General features: G+C 47.4%; 1 protein-coding gene across 1 annotated transcript in view; it reads right to left on the bottom strand.

Moving 5' to 3' along the window:
* EPHB1 (EPH receptor B1) overlaps positions 1-23848 on the bottom strand; it is a 378786-nt gene that overhangs the window by 321152 nt on the left and 33786 nt on the right. The window lies entirely within an intron of this gene.

Below are 23848 nucleotides of genomic sequence, written 5' to 3'. Positions count from 1 at the left end.
CACGTCACAGTGTGCTTGCTATCTCCTCACTTCTGAGGCTCAAGGTTCTTCCTCTCCCTTCCAACAACCCTACTCACCTCTAACTCACCCTACACACATGCCATTGCCAGAGCCTTCTTCCTTAACTACCACTTTCACCCAGCCTCCTCCTGGCACAAAATCCTTAGGGTATTAGCTCTACTCAACCAATTACAAAAAATGAGCAGCCAGTATGCACATGCACCATGCTAGGCCTACTGGCAGATCTAAAGTTGTACACAATTAAGATCCCTGCTCCTAAAGGCCTCAGTTTCTCAGCCAGGACGGTCACAATTACAGCCACCCAGACTGAGTACCTACTGTGTGCTTTACCTACATCACCCCACATGCTTCCCACAGAAGCCTAATGGGCAGACTGTATTATCACATTTCTATAGAAAGAGAAACCGGGCTCAAAGATGAGGCCTCAGAACACGCTGCAACCAGGGCCTTATTCCAACTAAGGTCTTATCTAACCCTAAAGTCCAGTCTTCTAGGATAGTTTTATCAGCTTATACACCAAAGACATCCCTGACCCACCTGGCCTATGTATTGCCACTCCTGGCGTAGAAAGAAGCTCTGAGTCCATCAGTCACCCCATCATCTCACAAACTCACCAGGTATAGTTATGACTTCCCACCACTATCCCTGCTGTGTGTGCCTACCCTCCCCTCAATAAACCCAAAGTTGCATGTGTGTTTGGGCACTTGAAAACAAGGAAGAGATCAACTTTAGAATGTGATAAACATTATCCTTGGAAATACATTTATTCTGTACAACAGGAAGGGGTACTTGAGCTGGGGCTTAGCACACGAGAAGTGTGCTAGTCAAAGAAACGTGGAAAGGAATTCTAGGCAGAGGGAACAGCAAGAGCAAAGGCACTGACACATGCAAGAATTGTGCGTTTGGGGGGATCAGCAAGCTGCCCAGTGTAGGATCTCAGATGCACTGACAAGAGCGAATTAACACTCAGGTCAACCCGAGTTAGAAGCTGTCTCATTCTCTGCCCTGAACATCCAGCAAAAATTTTCCATAATCCCCAGGTCCCCATGGCTGAGGATGATGAGAAAGAGGATGATTAGGACAATGATGATGAACTTCACCAAGAATCCAAAGTGTCTTTTCTACTCCTAACTCCTGGGAAACGCCCATGATATGAAGAGCCCACGGCCCTCTGCTTGCCCTCCACTCACCGATCCACACTACACAAGGAAGTTAAGAAAATCGGAACTGCTACGTAGGGGCGTCTACCTCATCTGTTAGGAGACCACTAAGAACTGGCTCCAGACACCCTCTAAGACCATGCCGCCCTGCACGCTGCCCTCAGGAGGCTGGCCAGAATCAGAAGTGGGAGCTGAGCTCCCAGCCAGCATGCTGTATACCTGGCATGGCATACATTTCATTCCCACAAGGAAGCAAAACATCAAGGCGCTTCCGGGGACTGGAGGCAGAGCTCCCGAAGGCTGGACCCACCTCCTGAGAAGGCCTGGAGCTTCTCAGCCTGGAAATGAAATGACACACGCAGAGGGCAGACAGTTCCACACGGGAGCATCAGCTGTTTCCTCAGTAAGCAGACAGACCCGCGCAGACACTGCTCTCCTCCACAGATGGGCGCCTAGAAAACACAAAATCGCTTCCAAACTACACACTGTGCTGAAGCCCTGTATCACCTGCCAGCATGCTGACTGCCGAACCTCTCCTGCAATCTCCTGGGAGTCTGGAGCATCAGGGCTGGCCTGCCACCAGCGACACAGAGAAGGCCAATCTGTGCCACTAAATGAGACCATGGGGTCAGCAGGAAGGAGGAACCAGTGGAGACTGGGCTGGAAATCCTACAGACTCAGCTTCTCCACCCAGTCCTGCCTTCAGCACTCAGTGCCACTGTGATCAAGTCATTTTCCCCAGCTGAACACGGGGCTGCTAATGAATCCCCTTTACAGGATGACACTTGGAGGTGACGACTGTAAAAACATAACTTAGAGGAGGCTGGGCATGAAGTAGATAGCTGAGGTGACAAAACACTTGGCCTCTGTGCAGCCACACCTCTCCCCTCACCCATGACAGACACTGCCAGCAGCCCAAGCACACTAAGCCACCAGGGCACAATCCTTCTCATGGCAGCCCACCCCACCGACATGCCAATCGATGCCACTGGCACAGGAGATAGCATCGATTTGCCCTCTGGGGATTAATCAGGCTCCAAGTCACGAATCCTTGAGGGATGTTTCATGGTGAAACACAGGGCGTGTCATGGCCTTGGGCCATGGTCCACATGCAGTTTGGGCTCTAAGAGAAGAGAAAGGAGGCTGCCTACAGAAGCGGCTCTAAAACCCCTCCCTTCCTCACATCACTGAGACCCAGCTGCCCACCAGAAAGATGATTCCCCTGGGGAAGGAAGGCAGACACACCCACTCAGGCTGGAGTCCCAAACCAGCCCCCAACTTTCATAGCTAGTCCCAAGATGTCTGAGCCAGGATGAAGGAGGGTCTGAAGTAGGTAATAACGGTCCTAAAGTGAGAAGTGACCATCCATCCTTCATTCATTCCATGTGTCAGTCAACAGTGCAATGGAAGGATGGGCTGGCTACTTCAGTCAGAGCCAGGAATCGGGCCAGGCAGCCCAGAGGAAATGCCCCTCTGAATTTTAGATGAGTCATGTCCCTGAAGAGACCAGCAGGGAAGGCATTCTGGGCAGAGGAACAATGGTGCCTAAGGACTGGACACACCTGTGGTGGGAGGGCCACCTTAAGGGACCTACCAATGACCCTACTACCCTGCCTTGCTGACTTGCAGTCACACTCTCCTGCAGGGCTGCTGCTGCCTGCCCCCAACCCCATGCCCTTGGCCTGAGTCCCAGGGGTCAGAGAGCAGCTAGGATCGCAGCATCCCTCCACAGCAACCATGTAGCCCCTCATGGTTTCCCAGGCCAAAGGAAGGTGGAATCTTCCAGAATCCTAAGAGTGAGGAGCTGACCAAGAATAAAACCACTCTTTATGAATATGGCGAGGGGGGATTGGGGTATGCCCAGAATCCCCTGACTTAAAACATGGTTGTGAGAAAGCATCAGGGAACAACTCTGCCCTCACCTTTTCAAGAAAACTCTCCAAGGCACACTCATTTCACCAAAGGGCCAGAGTCTCCCCCATCCACACACACCTTGTGTAGGCCCATGCCTCCACTCTCATACAGTCCTCCTGGTGACGAGACAGATATCACGTGAGCAGAGTGACATTCGCCAGGAGGCAACTCCCCACTGAGCGGTTCCCACACCCCATCATGAAGCTGAACTACCAGAGCTGACCCTTCACCAACTTCTGCCCCTGTGAATCAGAAGGCTCATGTGGGGCCCTGGGACAGGGGCCTGAGGACAACTACAGCTTCCAGCCAGATTCCCACCTCTGTCAACACCAAACCCACGGTGCTTTCTAGCAAGTCTGCCCGAGTAGGGCTGCCTCTGAGCCTGACACTGCAGGGGACTACTGATGAGCAAAGCAAGAGGCTTGTGGGCAGAGGACATGGGCTGGAGGAGGTCAACTCTGTAACGATCTACAGTAGAGACCAACCCGCGGGGGAGCAGGCCTTGGACAGGAGGAAACCATCAAGTCACTCAGCAAGAAGAAAGGTGAGCAGCAGCACGCCAGTGTGGGTGGAGACAATGATTGTCAGAGTAGTAATAGCAATGTCCACCGCCACGGCATCAAGTATTACCGGATTCTCACGGCATGGTCTCAGTGCCTCTGTCAGTCTTCAGTGACCCCATGAGGTAGGTTCAGTGATTATCCCCCTTCACTGACAGGATAATTGGATAATTTGCATCCAGTGTGACAGGTTATGAGAAGGAGGCCACCAGAACACTGGTTGAAGAGAAAGGTAGACATCCAGCAGATACGCGGCAAACACAGATGGGGCATCTCTGAGGTGGCTTCTACAAGGAGGCCTCGGAGGACCTTTGGGGACATGAACAGTCTGCAGGTCTGGGCGGTCTGTGTGGTATCTCACAGCTTCTTTCCCTGACCTTGAGGTGCCATAAACCTGACCTGGTAATCCATTAAAAGACTTCCATGAGGGAGTCCACATCTCCCTCTTGCTACAACTCCCTGCTATTGGCTACATGGAAGAAGGTTGGAGGAGTCCAAGAGAAGATTCCAGTTCCTTGCTTCTCTCCAACCCCTACCCCAACCCCAAGCCTGTTTGCCTGTTCCAACAATGATTGGCATAGGCTGCAGAAACTGGAACTGAAAAAGAAAGGTAGAGGGTGACCGTATGGAAGGACCCACACACCTTTCATTTTGGATTTCAATTGTGCCCACTCCCCCTCCCCTTGCCCATCCATTTCAAAATGCAGGAGAAAAACCTGTCATGCTTTTCCTATTATCGGCCCACCTTCTCAAGCAGTTTAAACTTGAATAGAAACTTAAGCTGCCCTTCTTAACATTCAGGTGGCTTTTCCTCGTAGACTTATAAACAGCAAATTCACTTTTGCTTACATGAGTACTAGAAGGATATTTGAGCATGTTTAATGGGAAAAGTACATGTTTTCACATTCTGTATCTGCACACAAAAGGTCCCTAGCACCACATTTTACTTTTCAGCTTCTTCCAAGCCTAGAAAATTTCCACTTCAAAGCCGTGGCTTTCTTATTTTCTTTGTGGAAAAAAATGCATTGGTAACAGTTCGAGATTATTCTCTCCAAGACCTTTACTCTCCCCCTGCTTGCGATGGCTGGAAAGACAGGCAGTCACTGTCCAACACCCGCCTTCTGCACCGGGCACCAAGACCATTCCTGCGTCCATCTGGACCCTGATTCTCTGTCACTGAGCGAAATGCTTAATTCACTGGGCATCCAGAGAGCCAGCAAACGCAGAGTGAGAAGACAAGATAGAGGTGGCTTTGATCTCTGTGGGTGTCAACTCCTGGGGGCCAGGCTTGGCTAGAAATAGGCAAATCTGCAGGGCCATGGGAGAGCAGGGGTGAGCGAGCAGAGGGCATAGGGCTCTCCCCCATTCAGACTCCTATTTTGCATTGATTTCTTCTAAATAACACCTTCTAAACTACAAATCTCCAGAAGAGAGGGGGCTGGTTATGAAAGCAGAAGCTTCAGCTATACATTAAGTGTCCTACTTCCCTATAGAAGCCCAAGGCTGGAGGCTGCCACTCCCTTCAGATGCTACAGATTTACTGAACTCCAACAAGAAAAGGAGAGGCCCTAGCATCACCGCGACAGCTCCTCGTTCCCCGAGACAAAGAGAAAATGAGAAACTACAGAGAAAAATACCAGGTAAGGGAATCAAACCATCAGAAGGGGATGTTTTCCAGGAACAAAGCGTTTGGCTCTTCAACACACCTCTGTGGATCAGAGGTGCCCACAGGAGGAGGCAGGGGAAATGTACTGCCTCTGACTGATACACTCACAAAATGCTGTGCTAAGGAGTGCATCTCAAAAAGCCCAGAGAGTTTGGTGACAGAGGCTGGTCAGTCTTCCACATTGGAGCCGTTGGTCCGAACAGAACTCCCTATCCTTCTTCCAGGACCTTATTTCATTTGCCAGAACCCAAAGAAAGAACCAAACCAACAGCTCACGGCTTCATAAACACCACTAGATGGGGAGAAGGACAATAGAGAGAGTACAGACATCAGAGAAGAAACAGATGGACAAGGTGCCACCTTTCCTGGAGGTAAGGGGTGGCTGACGTGACCTCTTGGAAGACTTGTAGGCTGAGAAGACCCAGTCTTTGCATTTCTGCTTCAGACGTCAAATCATATCATTAGAAGGGGCCTCAGATGAGAAGCTGACCCTGGGGGAGGGGGTCTCAAGGTAGCACAGTGAGTTGGGTCCACTCAGAGCCCAGGCCTTGCCACCACTCTGCACCTCTTTCCATAAGTCATGCTGTGCCCAGCTCAGATGCGGTGACAGCGGGAGATCCCTGGCCAGGACACCTCACGATGAAGTCACCAACTCAGTTCAATGAATCTGAAATGAGCCCATGCACACTGGGCTGCAGAATCCCAGGCTGGCAGAGGTTCAATCACTACCCTTCAGGCTCCATCTTTGGTGAGGAGAAATCAGCATGGGCTCACCTCAACAAGAATGGGCCATGCACAGGAATAAAGGTGGGTGAGTGAGGGTGGGAAACAGAGGGAGCTATGAAAAGAGAAATTTCACACTTCAGTGCAAACCTCTCCTGACAACTCAGTGAAGAAAGACAAAGCCGCTGTTGCTCTTGGCATTCTTTTCCTTCCTTCACTCAGTTCTGCCCACAGGTACCCTAGGGAGTACCTGCTCTGCAGATAAAACCCAGAATGGAACAGACAGGAGCCCAAATGCCAGGCACTGTGTGGTCCGGAGGGACAGACAGATAACCCTCAAGGAGTGGCCCAAATACTCATGTCATGACTACTGCACTAGGTGACACAGAGGAGGATGACAGTGGGTGTGGTGAAGACAACAGGACCAAGCTCATGTAGATGATGAGATGCTTCCCAGAGGAAGCAGCTTTGAGGCTGAGCCTGGAGGGATGAGCAAAAGGGCCTGATGAAGGAAAGGAAGGAGCTGGTGCCTAGCAGGACTGTCAGGCAGAGGTGAGGGTGAGGCCAAAGCCCTCACGGGGTCTGGCACTTCTGAGCAAGAGAAAGGCTCTTATGGGGCCCAAGAGAGAGAGAAAGAAAGAGAGAGAGAGAGAGAGAGAGAGAGAGAGAGAGAGAGAGAGAGAGAGAGAAGGGCACGTAGTACACACTTGCACTGGACAGAATGGGAGGGGAAGCAGGCAGGCTGGGCCTCATAGGCCGCATTAAGATGTTCTTTGTTTGGATTTATGGTTTGTTCTCTTGCTTTTCTACTTCCTTCTCAATGCGAAGGAAAACCACTGAAACTGTTCGAGCCACAGTGGCCCGTAAATAGATTTGTTCATTCCCCATTTCAGTTAACAGAGTTTAGGTTTATGTTCTTTACGTGTATTTTGGATGCAAACAACAAAAGGTTTTATAAGCCTACATTTGCTAATTATACAACTAATTAAGTCTGTAATCAGGACAATCTCCAGGCCCAAGAGCATCAGTACCCAGGACTCACTATGGGGAGACAGACTGTCCTAAGGACATCTCTTTCACGTTATTGTAACTTAATTGGTTCTCAGATGGATGACTTGTGATTTTTCATTATATTTGGCTAGGAAGAGATGCAGAGGGCTGGTATCGTGTGTGTGAGCACGGGCCTCTGTGCAGGCTGTACGCATCCTCTGTTTGCAAGGGGCTTGACCCAGGCTGAGCAAATGGTGTTGAACTAGCTGGGGCTCAGCAAAGCAATCCATTTATTATAATTCTGCTGAGAAGAGGCCTAGTAAATCAAAGAGACAACCTGACTGCAAACAAATTACACACCAAGAGATAGGATGGAGGGCGGGAGGGGGGAGCAGAGTGGTAGCCAATTGGGGAAAGTGAGAATAGAAAGGAAGAGGATAGAGAAAGCCAGAGAATAGAGACCTACAGAGATGCCTGGAGTCAGAAAGAAATAAAAATGGAGCCTAATTTGTCCATCAAGAAGAAAAAGAAAAAGAAAGGCGTCCTACCAAGAGAGATCCCATTTGCTGTTAACCCCTAACTTACAAACCCTTGACTTAAAAAAAACAACTGCCCTTTGTTCTCCTGAGGGGTCACCTAGGGAGTGATTGATGGGTAGTTGCTTTCTCCTAGGCAAATGCACAGAATTCTCTTTTCTCATGCAAATAGAGAAGGGGACCTCTTCTTACAGAGTTAACCTGTTCCTGGTGCAAGTAGGCAGCCCAGTCTAAAGAATCCCCCAGAAGCAACTGGCCTTTTGAAAGTAAACATGCTCTTGCCAGGCCAAGGTCGGAAAGAATGGGCTTCTGGTGAGGGTTCCAGCAATGGAACTCCACACAGGTTCCTGTCATAAGACCACGATAACTGGTGACAAGCTGTAGTTGGGACTGCCAGACCCACACCTCTAGTAGGGACTTTAAGCAGTAAATGGGCTTCAAGGCCAGGATAAGGAAGTAGTTCAACTATTACTTAAAACATGTTTTCTCTGGAAAAATACACTCCTGATCCAAATATCTCCCTTATAAATTCAACTTTGGAAAAATAACCTGCTTAGAGAACTGGGAAGAACTTCTAGTGAAGCAGTAAGCACAGCAGGAAGGGAGCTGGGAGAGGGTCAGCTTAGACAATGAGTTAGGCTGCACTTTCTCCAAAACGCACTTATATGGAAGAAAGCCTGACTAGAGAGAGAACAGGATGAGCTATATAACAGGAGACTGTGTCCATGGCCATTCTCAAGGAATCTGAACAGAACCCCTCTTATCTGAGATGCCACCCTACTCTGTGAAAAGATTATGGAGAAAATCATCTCTGGAAGGCTGAAGTTCCGTGGAACATTTGGAGACCCAAATAATCATGAGAACTGGTTCTTAGTATAAATGCTGAAGCTGTTAAGGAGGACTCTAACACCCAGATCCTACCAGGGTACCTCATACATAGATCCCAGAGACCCAGACAGGCCCATGAAATCAAGCTTGCTTATGAGTATCAATGCAAAACTCCTAAATACATTACTGGCAGAGAAGCCAACAACACACTGAAGAACCAAGTAGGGTTGACTATAAAGCAAGGATGGTTCAATATTAGAGAATTCATAATATAAAATAACCATATTACTGAATGTAAAGCCTTATCTAAACATCTCAACAGACACTGAAGAGGCAATAAATAATAGTCAACACTCATTCTTGATTTTTAAAATCTCATAATAAAACAGGAATAGATGGATATTTTCTGCCATGATGATATATATCTTCCTCAACAAAAAATGCTTAATGGAACACCAGAAATCTTCCCATAAAAATTAGGAACAAGGCAAAATGTCCACACTCACCACCATTATTTAGCAGTATTGTGGAGCAGTAGGCAAAACAATTAGTCTAGGAAATTCAATGTACAAATTTGAAAGGAGGAGACAAATATGGTCAACATTAGTGGATAACCTGATTGTACACCTGGCAAAGCCCAAGACAATCAACTGGCAAGATGCTCGGAAGAATAAAGGGGCAAGTTACAAAAGTAATATAAAGAAAGCAATGGTTTTTATCATTACAAAAAACAACCAATTATAAGATAGAATGGAAGAGAAAATTTTCATTTATAATAGTAACAAAAAAAGAGAACATAACTTGAGATACACTGAATAACAAAAAAGTTCCACATCCTTAGATAAAAATTCTTTATTTTTTAATTTTTTTAAAGTTTATTTATTTTAAAGAGAGAGAGACAGAGAGTATGAATGGGGGAGGGGCAGAGAAAGAGAGGAAGACACAGAATCTGAAGCAGGTTCCAGGCTCCAAGCTATCAGCACAGAGCCCAATGTGGGGCTTGAACTCAAGAACCGTGAGATCATGACCTAAAGTCAGACACTTAACCAAATGAGCCACCCAGGCACCCCTAGAATTCTAAATATCATAAAATGTTAATTATTCCTAAATCAATCTATAAATTTAATCCAATAAAACTGTTACTTATATTTATGTTCATTTTGAAATGGTAAAGCGAATTCTAAAGTGAAAACAGAAAAACAGGTACACTTGCTGCAAAGAGCAGTTTGATTCTATATAGGAGGGCTGAACAGTGTATATATTCTATGAACAAGTTATTCCATTACTAGGTATAGACCCAAAAGATCCCAGGGAAATTCTTAGACATGTACAAGAATGTCAGTAGAAGTACTGTTTATAAGGGCAGAAAATCGTATGCAAGCTAAATGTCCATCAACAGGAAAATGAACAAACTGTGGTATTTTCCTACAATAAAATACCACACAGCTGTGGCAATAATGGACTAGAGCAAGTTGTCTGTGGATTAATCTCTTAAACATCATGTTGAGTTGGGGGGATAAAAAGGGAAAATATTCAGAATAACACATAAAGTATAATAGCATTTACCTAAAATTTAGAAACATCTACATCACTGTTTTGTTTAGGCCCACATCCACAGGCACTATAAGTGAATAACATGTAGAAATACAAGGAAGGGAATTCAATGGCCACCTGGTAGGAGGAGGATGGGGCTGAGGTGAGGTGGAGGGGCTTTCTCTGCATTTGCAGATGAAACTGGAGACATTCCAGAAGCTGGGTGGTAGGTAGGTCAGTGTCTAGAACACATTTTCTTTTTCTTTCTTTCTTTCTTTCTTTCTTTCTTTCTTTCTTCTTTCTTTCTCTCTCTCTCTCTCTTCTTTCTTTCTTTCTTTCTTTCTTTCTTTCTTTCTTTTTCTTTCTTTCTTTTTTTCTTTCTACTTTTTTTAAGTGTTGCATTCTCCTCTACATTCTTCACAGGTCTGAAACATTCTAGTGTAAGACAAAAAGGAAGAAGAACCAGGAAAGCTTTCACAGAAGCACAGTAAGTGGCAACTAGTCCTACCAGGTATTCAAACATATAATCATGCCATAGACAGTAAAAGCAGTGTGGTATTGGCATCAAAAGATGTCATTTGGGGCGCCTGGGGGGGCTCAGTCAGTTGAGTGTCCAGTTCTTCATTTTGGCTCAGGTCAGGATCTCATAGTTCATGGTTCAAACTATGTTGGGTTCTGCACTGACAATATGGAGTCTGCTTGAGATTTCCTCTCTCTCTGACCCTTCCCCGCTCATTCTCTCCACCCCCCCCACCCTCTCTCCCTCTTTTTCTCTCAAAAATACACTTAAACAAAACATGTCAATTAATGGAATAAACTAGGACATTTAGAAATTTCTGCACCTTTCTTTTTCCAGAGGGCTACCTACTTGCTCTAACACAGCACTGTCTGTATGGGGGAGTGCCCTTCAGTTTTTCATCCAAAGATCCCTCATGACAAATGGTGGTGAAAAGAGATTTGCAGGTCTGGGACCACAGCCCACAGTGGCCCACTATGGGGACAAAACTTTGAAGATTCAACCTTTACTGTTTCACTGAATGCAGAATTTGCAATCTACTCAAAAATAAGTTCTTGTTCATAATTATCCCAGCCCAGGCCACCATCTCATCAGGCCTGGCCTCTGGCACCTGCTCTTCACAGGTCCCCTCCCCTGGTTTCTTCTCTTGCCCCCCTACTCAACTGCTAGATCTTTTAAACATGTAGATCATATCTATTCACCCTTCCGCTTGACCCTTTTCAATAGCACTCCATGGCACTCAGTGGAAAATCTGAATTCCTCACCAGGACCTATGACTGGCTCCTCAGGGGTCTACCTCAACCCACCTCTGAGAACCTCAGGCCCCTGTATTCAGTCCCTAGCAAGTGACCTTCTCTCTGCTACTGAAATCTGCCAAACTCCAACCCCCTCCGAACTTTTGCAGTATTCTCCTTCCCTTCTAGAGCATTCTTCAAAGCTCTTAGGAGAGCAGATATTCTGTCTGCCTTGTTCCTTGCTGTCTCCATTCCTCACACGGGGTCTGGCATGGGCCACTCAACATATCTGATGAATAAGCAAATCACATGTGGCTAAGACTGACATTCCAGGAAGATATGTTCTATTTCCAGAAAAGAGGGGGTACCTTTTCCTAGAGAGACTAGGGAATATAGGCCACATGAGACCACAGAATGCTTGTACCACAGGTCCTTAGACGTCCTAAGGAATCCCCTCCCTGACGACACTGAGCTCATTGTGGACACCTTCCAGGTTGGTGTGGAACCGAGACCATTCTAATGTGATACTGTGAACCATATATCAGGCCAAATGAGGCCAGATATGGAAAGGCCCCCAGTGCTCCAGCTGGCTGCCTCTGTGTGAAATCACAGATGCTGCCTATCAAGGGATATTCCTTCCCTACCCCCCAGAAAGGATTCCCTTCACAGAGTATGTCTCAATTGCCTCTGGTGGTCACCTCAAGGGAAGAGAACAAATGCCCCAGAAGTGGAACCTTCCATGCAGCCCCTCACCCAGCACTCCCAGAAAGGAGTGCAAGTTCCTCACTCCACCTTTGCCAAGAGGAATGGGGAAAGGTAGTCAATGCAAATCCAGGCTGCCCGTGAAAATCAGAAGCAAATCCTTCCAGGTAGAAAATATGACCTGTTCTCTTTTAAATGGCATTTTGATAGCTGTGTTATGATACCTCTAATATTGATATAGTTCTCACTCCTTGCAAGGAGCTCTAAATACTTCATGGATATAGTCTCATTACTCTTCAACTTTTCACTAACTTACAAAGTGGATCGTCCTGCAGAGTTGAAACAACAAAAACTTGACTTCTTTTATCACCACTCCCCAAACAACTTCATTGCATTATTCAGATTTATAAAGAGTTGTTTCAGTAGATAGCCTTTGCTCTGACATCAAGGCATATATGAAAATAAATATTTGGTATTCTTTCCTTTGTAAATATCATTCTCTATCTGGCCACCCTTCTGTCCCAGACCCAGTGTGGTAGATGGTTATGGTAATGGCCTCCAGTGAATCTTGCCACCCTGTGTCTACACCTCTTATAACGTAACTTGCCACTCCTTCCCTCGGTAGATGGTGTCTGTCCTCCACCCTCTTGAAGCCAGGCTGTCCCTGTGGCATACTTTGAGCAGCAGTATGGGTGGAAGTGATGTGTGCATTCAGGAACTCAGGAGGCCTAATACCTCCCACTCAGGTCCTCCAACCCTGAGCCCACCATGCTATGAAGAAGCCCAGTCAAGCCCACTGGAGAGAAGAGGCCAGCTGGAAGAGAAGGCGGCCCCCATCCAATAGCCAGCACCAACTGCCAGACACAGAGAAAGACCACTTTAGAGCCACCAATGCTTCAGCTAAATACAGCTGCACAGGTGAGCTCAAGTGAAACCAGAAGAGAAAGCACCAGAGAAGGAAGTGTTTTAAGCCATTACACTTGGCAGTGGTTTGCTATGAGACAATAGATAAACTGATGCCCTGTGTCTGCTGCCCATGAATCTGCATCTCTAATTGTTATTTTCTTCTGTCCCAGGTTTTCCTCCAGGTGAACACACTGTTTGGAAAGGAGCACCACTCTGATTCATAATCCTCCTGTAATAGCCTCTGGTCTTGGACACAAGTCATGACGCCTCCTTAGCCTTCACCAATCACTCACTGTGTGACTTAGAGTAAGTACCTTAACCTCACCCTCTGCCTCAATTTCCTCATCTATGAAGGAGGGATAACCATAGTACCAAACCAGAGTTATTGGGGACGTAAGATGAAACATGCAAAAGGTTGGCACAGTTCCCAGTACATTACGAGTGCTCAAAAAATATTAGCTGCTATTATGACTATAAAATATTTATTCGAGAAATACTTTTATTGAATGTTCTACCAAATTGTTAATGGCAGGAAGAAAAGATCTCACATTTTATGCAGCACTTTCTCTGTGCCACGGAGCCTTATTTCTTTTTGTCTTTACAACAATATGCACATGGGCATGGCAGAAAATAGTGCCTGAGTTTGATTCTCATCTCTGTCACTTGCAAGCTGTGTGACCTTGGATAAATGACTTAACTTCTCTGTGCCTCAGTTCTTTTTCACATGCAAAGCATGCTTTCCTGTCAAGCATGCAGAGAGCAGCCGACCACGGGAAGTGTTCAATAAATATCAGCCACAGGTTATAATCCCCCTGGTTCAGATGGTGGCGCTGGGGCTCAGAAAGCATGAGTCAGGTGAACAGGACCACCAGGTAGTGAGCAAAAGAGCTATCTGACCCCATGCCTTCTGCTCTCGCCACTGTCACACTTGTGAAAAAGGGCCCCCCAGCCCTCCTGCTTCTGCTCAACTCCAGCAGCAGAGCCGGCTTCTCCACCCTTCTTATTTTTTTCTGCAGCTAAATTCACCTGCCGAATCAACTTCTTCTCCCAGAAAAGTTGTTGTCGTTGTTGTTGCTGTTTTTAATCAACTCTTTAACCAACGCTCACCTCCCTGTGACACCTCTCTTGTGACAGGGTCCGCCTCCAATCCTGCCCAGTCTGGGTTCTTGCTCAGCCCCTCCCTCAGCTGCCCAGCCTACAAGCTCTCCCACGCTGCCCATCGTCAGGCTCACACACAATGGCCCCTTCCCTTCGGCTCAGTTTCCAGTCAAGTCGCCCTCTCTCACGTGTTGGAAGAGTGGCGTCCCCCAGAGAACACACCCGCAGCAGTAGTGACAGGACACACCTTTCCTTGAAGGAGCCCTTTTAACTAGAAGAATCCTGGGGAACACTGCTCACGCTCTGCTCCACTGGGAGTTGGCTGCTCTGCCAAGTCAGCAACAACTAAGCCCACTCTCCTGGCTTTGTTGTCTCCAGGGTTTCCCAAACTTTCTACACCGTGGAACCCTTCTTTTTCACAATGTCAATTAGGCTGCACGAAATCCCCCGGAGGCAAGGTGAGGAAATTCGGTGAAGGAGTGCCTGGAGTCACAGCAATGGGGAGGAGGGTCTGCTGCCTCCTGGTTAAGTGGGATCACCTCTCAGATACGTAAATACAAACATGTAGATGTGGGCATATTTAATTTTCTGAAAAGAAGCCTGAGAAACTGTTACCAGTGATTATCACTGGGGAAAGAAACGGGGACACAGACTGGGGAAAGAGGCCACTGCTTTTCATTCTGCATTTTTGTCTGCTGCCTGAATTGTCTAGCATTATGCACATACTATTGCGTTGTCATTTTTCTAAGGTCCACTGTTTATGGACGCTGCACATTATTCTTCAATCTTTTATTGTGTTTCATTATGGATCATTCGTACGAGCGTGTCTTCAAGGCCACTAATGTTTTCTCCAGAGCCTCATCTTCCTTCGATCCCACCCGGTGTATTTCTCATCTCAAATGTTCATCTCCAGGTGTGCCATTTGGACCCGTTCCCTATCTTCTATGTCTCCCCTTACCATGTTCGTGCATTCCTCTATCCTCTCGAAAAGCAGAGACAATTCTCAGCACTGTTACAATCTAAAACTTCTTACTTCCATTAAAACTTGGGAAAGCCAGTATGGAAATCACTGCATCCACTCCTTGTGTTTCTTCCAAGGGCTGATGTCAGTTCCAGCAGGACTTTATTTATATGTGTTCAATAAATGCTTGCTGATTGACTGAGTGCATTTCTGAGATCAGCTCTAAGCAGGTGGATTGCCCAATTCCTATTTACTGGTCCAGCACCTCCCTTGTGCTTGCCCATATCGGGTGTGGGTGCAGCACAGATCACCCCGCACTATGGAGGAAACTGAGATGCTTTCTTGCCAATATTCTAGCACCCCAGTACCTTGGCCTCTTAAAATGCAGAGTCAAATTAGCCAAAGGAAATACGGTCTCGGTCATCCAAGTCTTTTGAAAGGAAATGGTATTATTAACTCTTGTCCTGTTGCTTGTTTATGCGATTTTTGATATTTTGTTTAACTAACAGAACTGTGTGCAATGCTCGCTCAGACTTTGAACCCCAACTAATTAGAACCCACCATATTCTCTAGAAGAACAGATCACCTTCTGATCAAATGAACTTCTGAATCCCCAGGAAGGGCATCTGAGAAGCTGTGACTTCAAGCATGTATTTTCAAAGAGTTAAAAGAAGGCTTACACTCATTGATTTATGATAAGCATATGCATATAAAAAGGCTTCTTTGAGGCTTCAGTGAAGTGATAGAATGGTGATTCCTCCAGGACTCAGGATCCTTCCAGCTGCTCACTATCCAATAAGGAATATTCAAATCCCCATTTCCCACACCATCGCTGCTCCCTGACATGCTGCAATGGGGACCGCAGCCTCTGACACGTGGGACTCAGCCAGAGGCGCCCCACATCAGAACACTGCTCGGACGTTTGGATGTCTTTGGCTCACCAGTCCGATCATAACCACAGGGCCTGATACATAGAAACTAGAAGAGAAGGCAGCACAGGATAGTGCACCCAGCTCTAGAATGATGAACCTGGGTTCAAATGCCGTCCTTCCATCACTGACCACATCTGTGGCTTTGCTCAAATCACTTTAAATTCAAAGTGGCTACATTTCTTCACCTCTTAAACCCAGGAAAATGGTTTGCGACTCACAGAGTTGCCATAAGATGATATATGAAATGCATTTATTCCCAGTACCAGGAAGGCACCTAACGGTGACTGTCCCTGACCACCCTCTCTGCTAACCAAGGCATGGCAAATATGTCCTCTGAGCATCTTGGCCCTGCTGGGAGCTGCTGCACAGAGGCTCTATGGTAACCAGAAGTTACTCAGGAAGGTCCAATATCAGAACAGGCAGCCATGCCCTTGTCCAGACCCCCAGCCCAATTCCTCTCCACAAACGAAACAATGTCCTTTATTTTTTGATGCCCAACTCAGGGGTCATGGACAGTTGTTAAAAGTTAGCCACATTACCCTGTCCTCCTCCAGAAATCTTAAATATGTCTACTTGACCTTTCTGAGAGGGTTTAAAGTTAGACTGGCTTGCGATCTCAAAATTATGAAACACAAAGATTAAATAGGACCCTTTCAAATTCAGTACTTGTATCCCCCTCCATATTTCTTCCAAGAAGTTGTACATCCCCGTGGGGGTGGAGTGCTCACTACACCCCACGGCAGGACATTTCTTCATAGGACAGCCAGGGCCCAAATCAGAGAGTTGGCATACACTCTGTGTTTGTGAGCCCTCTCCCTTACAGTGACTCATGTCTACCTCTGAGAGTTCTCTTCTCCAGCCTGTCCTCATTTCCTCCACGGGCCTTCTTGGGAGAGGTTTGCAGTGTGGCTCCTTGGAACAGACTAAGGTTTGCTTCTCCTCCTTCAAAGTAAAGTGTCAACATGTGGGGATAAGCAAATCAGGAACACATGAGCTTGTATATCCCTTTCCATTCCTAAGACATTCTCGCTGCAGGCAGAAAGTTTTCTCACAGGACATCCTTCTGCAGGTCTCTGGCTCCGTCAGTTTAGAGGAGATGTTCTCCCCCGCCAAACACACACACACACACACACACACACACACACACAAACACACACACACACAAACACACACAAACATACACAAACATGCACGCATGCACACAAGTTGATTCTTCACGGTGATTCTGTGGTATAGCCATCTGGACTCTGATGCTTCGTAATGGGGAATTTTTTTATAGCTTTAATTATTTCCTCTGTTCTCTTCTCTTTTTTATATACAATGAATCATTCTGTTCCTGAGAGAGGAAAAATAAAAAGATTTTTGAAAGTTATGGCTGTAATTTCAATAGAAGGAGATTGGGCTTTGAGGAATATGAGCATTTGTTGTATTTCCTGAGTCCATTTTTCATCCCCACCGGTTAATGAAGATGTTATTTCTCTCTTGCATTTTGGTTGTTAATTTCTGACAAGTGTTTGTGTGTGTTTGTGTGTGTGTGTGTGTGTGTGTGTGTGTGTGCTTGTGTTTAGTTATGGCCCTCAGTTCATCCTTCTTATGTATACTTTATGAAATATTCAGTTCTTCTTGATAGGATGAGGTTTGATTCACCCCTGGCTGTGATTAATTGTGTTAGTATTTTGGGACCTAATTTATGTTTATGTGATTCCTCTAGTGTTTCCATTTTCTTTTCTAATTATCCATTTTTTCCCCATCTTTTTTCCTGAAATTAGTACTGAATTAGCTTGCCTCTGATTGCAGTCTTGGATGCATCCCAAAGAATATTGTTGGACAGCTCCCCATTATCATTTCGTTCCATGAATTCTTTGTTTGGTTTTTGCAATAAAGCTTTATTAACCCTCTGCGAACCCTTATTTTCATTTGCTCAGTCATCTTTGATTGGAAGCTGTGCCAACCTATGGTCAGACATAGCACTCACTCCCACGTTTTCTTCTACTGCCTGCCAAGTCAAGCTCTTTTTAAAAAGTCAGAATTCCGGGGAATAAAAATAAGATCTATGCCTGTGTTAAGGGGCTGCCTTGTCTAAAAGGCTCTTTCTCACTCTCAATTATTCATTTATTTACCATCCTGGTGTGAATGTCTGTTGAGGCAGCTCTGCTGATGGACATAAACCAATTAGCATCTCTTGTCAGGCTCCCTTCCCCTGTGGATCCTGCCTGCTTTATAAAAGAGGTCCCTTCAGAAGAGCATGCCTTCTGCATTGGCTCTGCAGATGGCCACCACTCAGTCTCTGCCAGTGGTCTGTCCAGTGGCCCTATCAGTATGAGGCAGGTAGGACCCCAGGTGGGGCAGCTCTGGAATGGGGACTCATCTCATCCATCACCAACCAAGGCACCTTTATTTCAAGTCAGCCTGGGGTCTGCATTTTGCTTCTTGCTGGGTTTTCCTTGCAGAGAATCCCCTGCCCCTATCTGTCTGCACACACCTGCATGTCCCATCCCCCAACATACACATCTACATACAACATACTACTAGGTACATGCTACACACCTGATCCCATCCACACATGAAACACACCCAACCGCCTCTTCCCATGGAGTCTTTGGGGCCTCTGCCTCCCTAAGAGATGCCATTTCATGCATTAAGGATGTTGGTAGGAAGGTTCTGGGCCACTGCTAACAAAGGGTCCTCCCACAACCAGCAAAGGCTCGACTACCCAGAATCTCCCACAAGGACAGAGTGCTCAAACTATTTGCACCAGACCCTGTGCTACCCTTGATCTGCTAAGTGTAGAATTGGTGCTATTCCAGTGATGAACACCTTTATTCCTCTTAATTGCTTCCCAAGTTCCAGAATCCGTGGCCATGTAATTCTCACATCACGCCTTCCTCTCACACATAAAGCAGTAACAGCTCTTCCCTCTTGCAAGAAGGACCCAGAAGCCCAATTCCAAGCTGCCTAACCTTCTTATGAAGACACACTTGGGATTCTCATCAGTACTAAGTGAGCCTGGAAGGCCTGCAGACCGCCAGCACAGATGCTCATCTACTGCGGCCTTACCCTGCCAAGCACTGGCTGGGTGCTCTGGTGGTGGCCCTGGAAGAGGAATCTTGGCGGAGCAGTGGTATGGGCCTAGCCATCTGGCCCTGTGGTTCCTGGTGATGGGCCCTCAATGCCGTGCCCCCTGAAGTGGCTGGAGCCATCTCTTGGCTATATGAAGGGTCACTGCAGTCTCCAAGAACTCCTGGTTGGGTGGACATATGCCCACCACCAGCAGACCTGCACAGAGAACCTTTCAGGCTAGGGACAAGAAGGATGGACAAAGGAGAAGGATCAGAAGCAGCCCACGGTTGAACACCCGATATTCAAATGCAAGAAAACAGGCTTTATGTTCTAGCTAAAGCTCAAGACCATATTTTTCATTTGATTCATCTTGATAGCCATCCTCTACTTATCACGTGTGCCCAATTGTCCACAGACTAGCGTGATTTAAACTTTCTTTTACAAATGAAGGCACTTAAATTTTTAAAAAGTGAACCAACAGTGGTACAGATAGTAAGCCAGTGTGTCAAAAATTCAACAAGGTGGTTGGTGTATAACGGAAGTTCAGAAAACGCTGGGCTACATGGCACTGGAGGTCCCTTCCACCCTCAGCACAGGTGTCCTGATGAGAAAACCACGACCCCTGTATATATAGTCACAGTTGCCACCAAGGGGCCAAATCTGCCCTTCCCACCAGCTGTCTGGAAGCCAGAGGAAGTCATAGCCACGAAGTCCCCATCCCCAGGAGCTCTGCCCTCCAGCCTGGGGGGGGGGGGGCTTGCTAGGTGCTCAGCAAGGAGCTCTCCACTCTAGCGGTGGATGGTGACACCGACCCCTGGGTCACCTCTCTCTGTTGACACTCACAGGGTTTCCGGCCTCTCCCTGTCCTTTAATAACTTTAATATGAGCCACCAACTATCCCTGCCTCACATCTGGCTGCTTCTCCATGAAGAGAAAATTTAAGTTTGGAAGAAGGAAAATAAATTGTTCAGAACAGCTCATTGCACCAGAGCCATTTTCTTAAGAAACTGCTTTAAGAGCAGCCTGAAACTTGTTCTCAAGTCATAATATACAAATATCCCTCAGAAAGATCAATGGAGATGGGACCGGAACATCCTCCAGAAGTTTCAGACTTCCCAAGGCCATCCTCACCTGAGCTCCCTCAGGTCCGCCAGCACCCTGGCTGGGAGAGTGGGTGATAATCCTCACACAGAAGCAGAGAGGAGGGAGCTGGCCTTCTCTCAACCACCCTGCCAGAGAGTGTGTGTGATTCACCCCAACTTCACCTGGCAGCCCTGGGTGCTCAGGGGCAAGTACTCCTATTGCTCAAGGGAAGGAGGAAGGCCTAGGGTAGCACATCTTGCCTGACTCCCTGCCTCGGTGGGTGACACTACCAGGCCTGGCAGAGGCTCCCTAGAAACCCCAGATGACGGGGTTGCAGCAGAGGTATGAGAGGCTGAAGGTAACACAGAGGCCCCAGACCCCTACAGTGGAGCCATCCTCTTCTTTCCCTACTCAGGAAAGCACATGCAAGTGAGAGAGGTGTTATAGAAAATAACCTTGAACCCCTGTATTTCACAAACCTGTGTTCTTTGTTATTAGCAGCAACTTTCTTGTGGTATATCTCCCAACTGATGGTGATCCTATTTCTGCAGTGAGTGCCTTTAGGAAGGTTGGTGTTGAGTATCCTCAGCTAACTGCTAAGGGGGACTGGCTGTGGGTGGAGGCCTGAGGGTCAGAGGACGGTAAGGAAAGGTTCTCAAAAAGGAAGAACACAGTTTCAGGGCTGACTCTGCTCCTTGGGGATCATGGTGCTGGCTACTGGGTTGATTTCTCCTCCCCACAGGGAAAGGACCAGCTCCTATGATGAAGTGTATGCATCACTATCCTTTCTGGGCATCCTGTTCATGACACAACATTCTCAGGCCACAAATTAATGGAGTAAATGAAGGATTAACAGACCACAGGATCTGTGGGATCTGGGCCATTATGCCCAGCAAGGGTCCATGCCTATTGCCAGGATCATGACCCCAAGGTCTGCCAGCTGACTCCAGACTCTTCTCAGTGTGGCTCCATTCGTGCAGGACTGGCCCTCATTCAATGGGTTCACAAGTACTGAGCCCTGAGGTGGGCAAACCCAGAGTCAGACGATAGGAGTCAGAGCTAACTGGGACACACACTCCTGCCTCAGGGACCTCACAGCTCACTGGAGAAACAGGTGCATGGGCAAAAATTCATTCCATCTTATAAAAGCAGCAAGGTCCATAGATAGCACATAACTGCCCCTGCCAAACCTACCCCAAGGGTGGTGTGCTGGAATTTGCTGTGATCCCCAACATAGCATCTGTGGCCCCTTTCTTTAGTAAGACCACCTAATTCTGCTCTGGTAAAATACTCTCTCCCATTTTTAGTCCATGAGATTCAGCCAGGCTCATACCCTCCCCAGCCTGCCCCAAACATGGGCCTTGTTCTAATCCATGACTCCCAAACACAACAATAAGTCCTATGACCCAAACCACCCCATAGAGCCTGCACCTCAGGCCTTTTGCTGGCACCACTATAGAGCATACACTGTCTGTATCTTAAGCATGAACTTGTGGGTAGCTGTCTCTGCCACCACTTTGGGGCCTGTCTAAGAATAAAGCTCACAGGAGAACAAAAAAAGCTCACACAGAAGACAATAGAGCCATGGGATGGGAAAGACCAGCTCTTGGTGTTGCCTGAACACCTGGATCCAGAAAGCACGTAACTTTCTGGTTTTGTGAATCAATAAATTCACTTTTACTTACAGTTATTTTGAGTTAAATTTCTGTCACTCACAACCCAACAAAGCCTAAGTCGTGAAGGCTGGGCTGGAAACTGGAAAATGAAGAGGGACAGAGGGAGTACAAAGGGCATCTGGGAGATGAGCAAGCAAAGACGGGCTACCCAACACCAGCCTGGGCGTGGTCTGAGAATAGCACTGACCAATCAGCTCTGGGAGTTTAACCAGGAGGTTGGTGTGAAAGGGGCAGAGGAGGACGCTGGAGATATGGGCAGGGACAGCCCCCAGAGAACTTGGGAGCCATGACTCTTGTCCAGAAGGGATTGAGGAACCTCAACCTGTAAGCCTGCCCTCCATTGTCCCATCCCAGCCCCCTGCCCAGCTTAATGGACATTTCCCGCGTGAGAGCAGAATTACAAACTAGGGGTTGTGAAGTGGGAAGGTGCCAAGAGCAGTTTTCAAAAGCTAGCTCTGGAGGCTTTGTGGACCAAGGAGCAGAGGAGGCCAGGCTGGATGCTGGGAGGCCATTTAGGGACGGAGACGGTAGTCTCGGTGCCAGCAGGAGATGACAAAGGCTCCAAAGAGGCCCTGTGGCCACTTCCCTGACCCGTTCCATTTTGGAGGTCTTTAAAATGTCTGCTTTAAAGACCTGGGGAAAAAAATAAGTACTTGTGAAGTGGAATAAAAATAGGTAAACATAATAATCATCTCACTTAGGTATAGCGATCTATGGCATTTCAAGCCAGCTCACAAACATTAGCTCATCACCACGGTGAGAGGTAGTTATTATCTGCATTTTCTCGATGTGGAAAGGAGAGCTCAGAGGCGCTGCATAACTTCCCGTGACTGGCAGCACCGATGTGGAGGCTCGGGACAGAACACGTCTACGGGGCCATGCTGCCCAGGCCTCCGTGCAGTCCCCTTAAGGCCACTGCCCTCTTCTCCCTGCAGTTCTGTATGAGCCCCTGCCTTCCACAGGAGTCCTCTCCCTCCTGCCCACATGCACGCGTCTCCATTGCCGGCAGCGCCTCCATCTGCCCAAACACTCCCTCCCAGCTGGCCTTCTGCTCCCTTCTGCCCGCCAACACAAAGCCTGGTGAGATACCAGGCGGGCAGGTCAGCTGTTCCTGGCTGATTCAAATGGAAAGGGATCAGAGACAACACTCCGCTTCTCCCCAGGAGCCAGCAGAGCCACATGCCATGCCGAGTCTAAACTGAGCGGCCTGGCTTCCTTGCCTTGCATAACCAAAGACTCAGTCCAGGTACAAGCAAGCACCAGGGGAGGCCGACCCCTTGGGAAGATGAGTTCCTAAGGATTTCAGGAGCCAAGCCCTAGGCAGCACCCAGTAGTGATGCAAAAGCCCTGCCCCCTGGCCTTCCAAGTCAGACAACAAGAAGGAAGGAGGAGGTGGACTGTCTCCCGCAGACAGGCTCAAGCTTGACGAAGGGCCGGACAATGCAGGCTCAGTCTGCTACACGGGCAAGCAGAGGAGGGGCCTCACGATGACTGCAGACAGGGAGCCCATGCTGTAGAAACAGACCATCGGGTAACTACAATAATGATTGCTGCCCACACGTTGGGGTTACTCCTCCTGAAAATGCTCAAGCAAAAAAAGAGGGACATATCTTCACCTCAGGAGTGAATTCTGTGCTTTCAGACAAGGACCGGAGAATCACTGTGTGCCCACGAGGAATTCAACCCAAAAGTCTCCCCAGGTCATCCAGGCCACCTTGCTGCCTCTAAGAGCTGAAGGATCCACGATTCCAACGCTATCCACAGACTTTTTTTGGGTTGGGGGAGGGATCAGTGTATGATGTTTTAAAAATCTGTTGCAGGGGCGCCTGGGTGGCTCAGTCGGTTAAGCATCCGACTTCAGCTCACATCATGATCTCACAGTCCGTGGGTTCAAGCCCCACATCAGGCTCTCTGCTGATAGCTCAGAGCCTGGAGCCTGCTTCAGATTCTGTGTCTCCCTCTCTCTCTGCCCCTCCCCTGCTCATGCTCTGTCTCAAAAATAAATAAAAACATTAAATAAAACATAAAAATAAAAACATTAAAAATAAAAACATAAAACATCTCTTGCAAATGTTAAAAAAGAGATGATTTCAAATTTTAAAAAGTCCGAGTTCCAGATTGTGTTAAAGAACATCTGAAGTTCTGGCCTAGCATGCTCCCACTGGATGTGAATGGCAGGACCAAAGCAGTTATCCTGTGGCCACGGGCCGGCCCAGCCTCCCTGTCGACATCACCTGCCAGGCCCTGT

This window comes from Lynx rufus, unplaced genomic scaffold, assembly GCF_022079265.1.
Source record: "Lynx rufus isolate CCGP_SWC_20201006 ecotype Redwood Valley unplaced genomic scaffold, mLynRuf1.p SCAF_5, whole genome shotgun sequence".
Lineage (NCBI taxonomy): Eukaryota > Metazoa > Chordata > Mammalia > Carnivora > Felidae > Lynx > Lynx rufus.
This window is presented reverse-complemented; position numbering and strand designations above follow the sequence as displayed.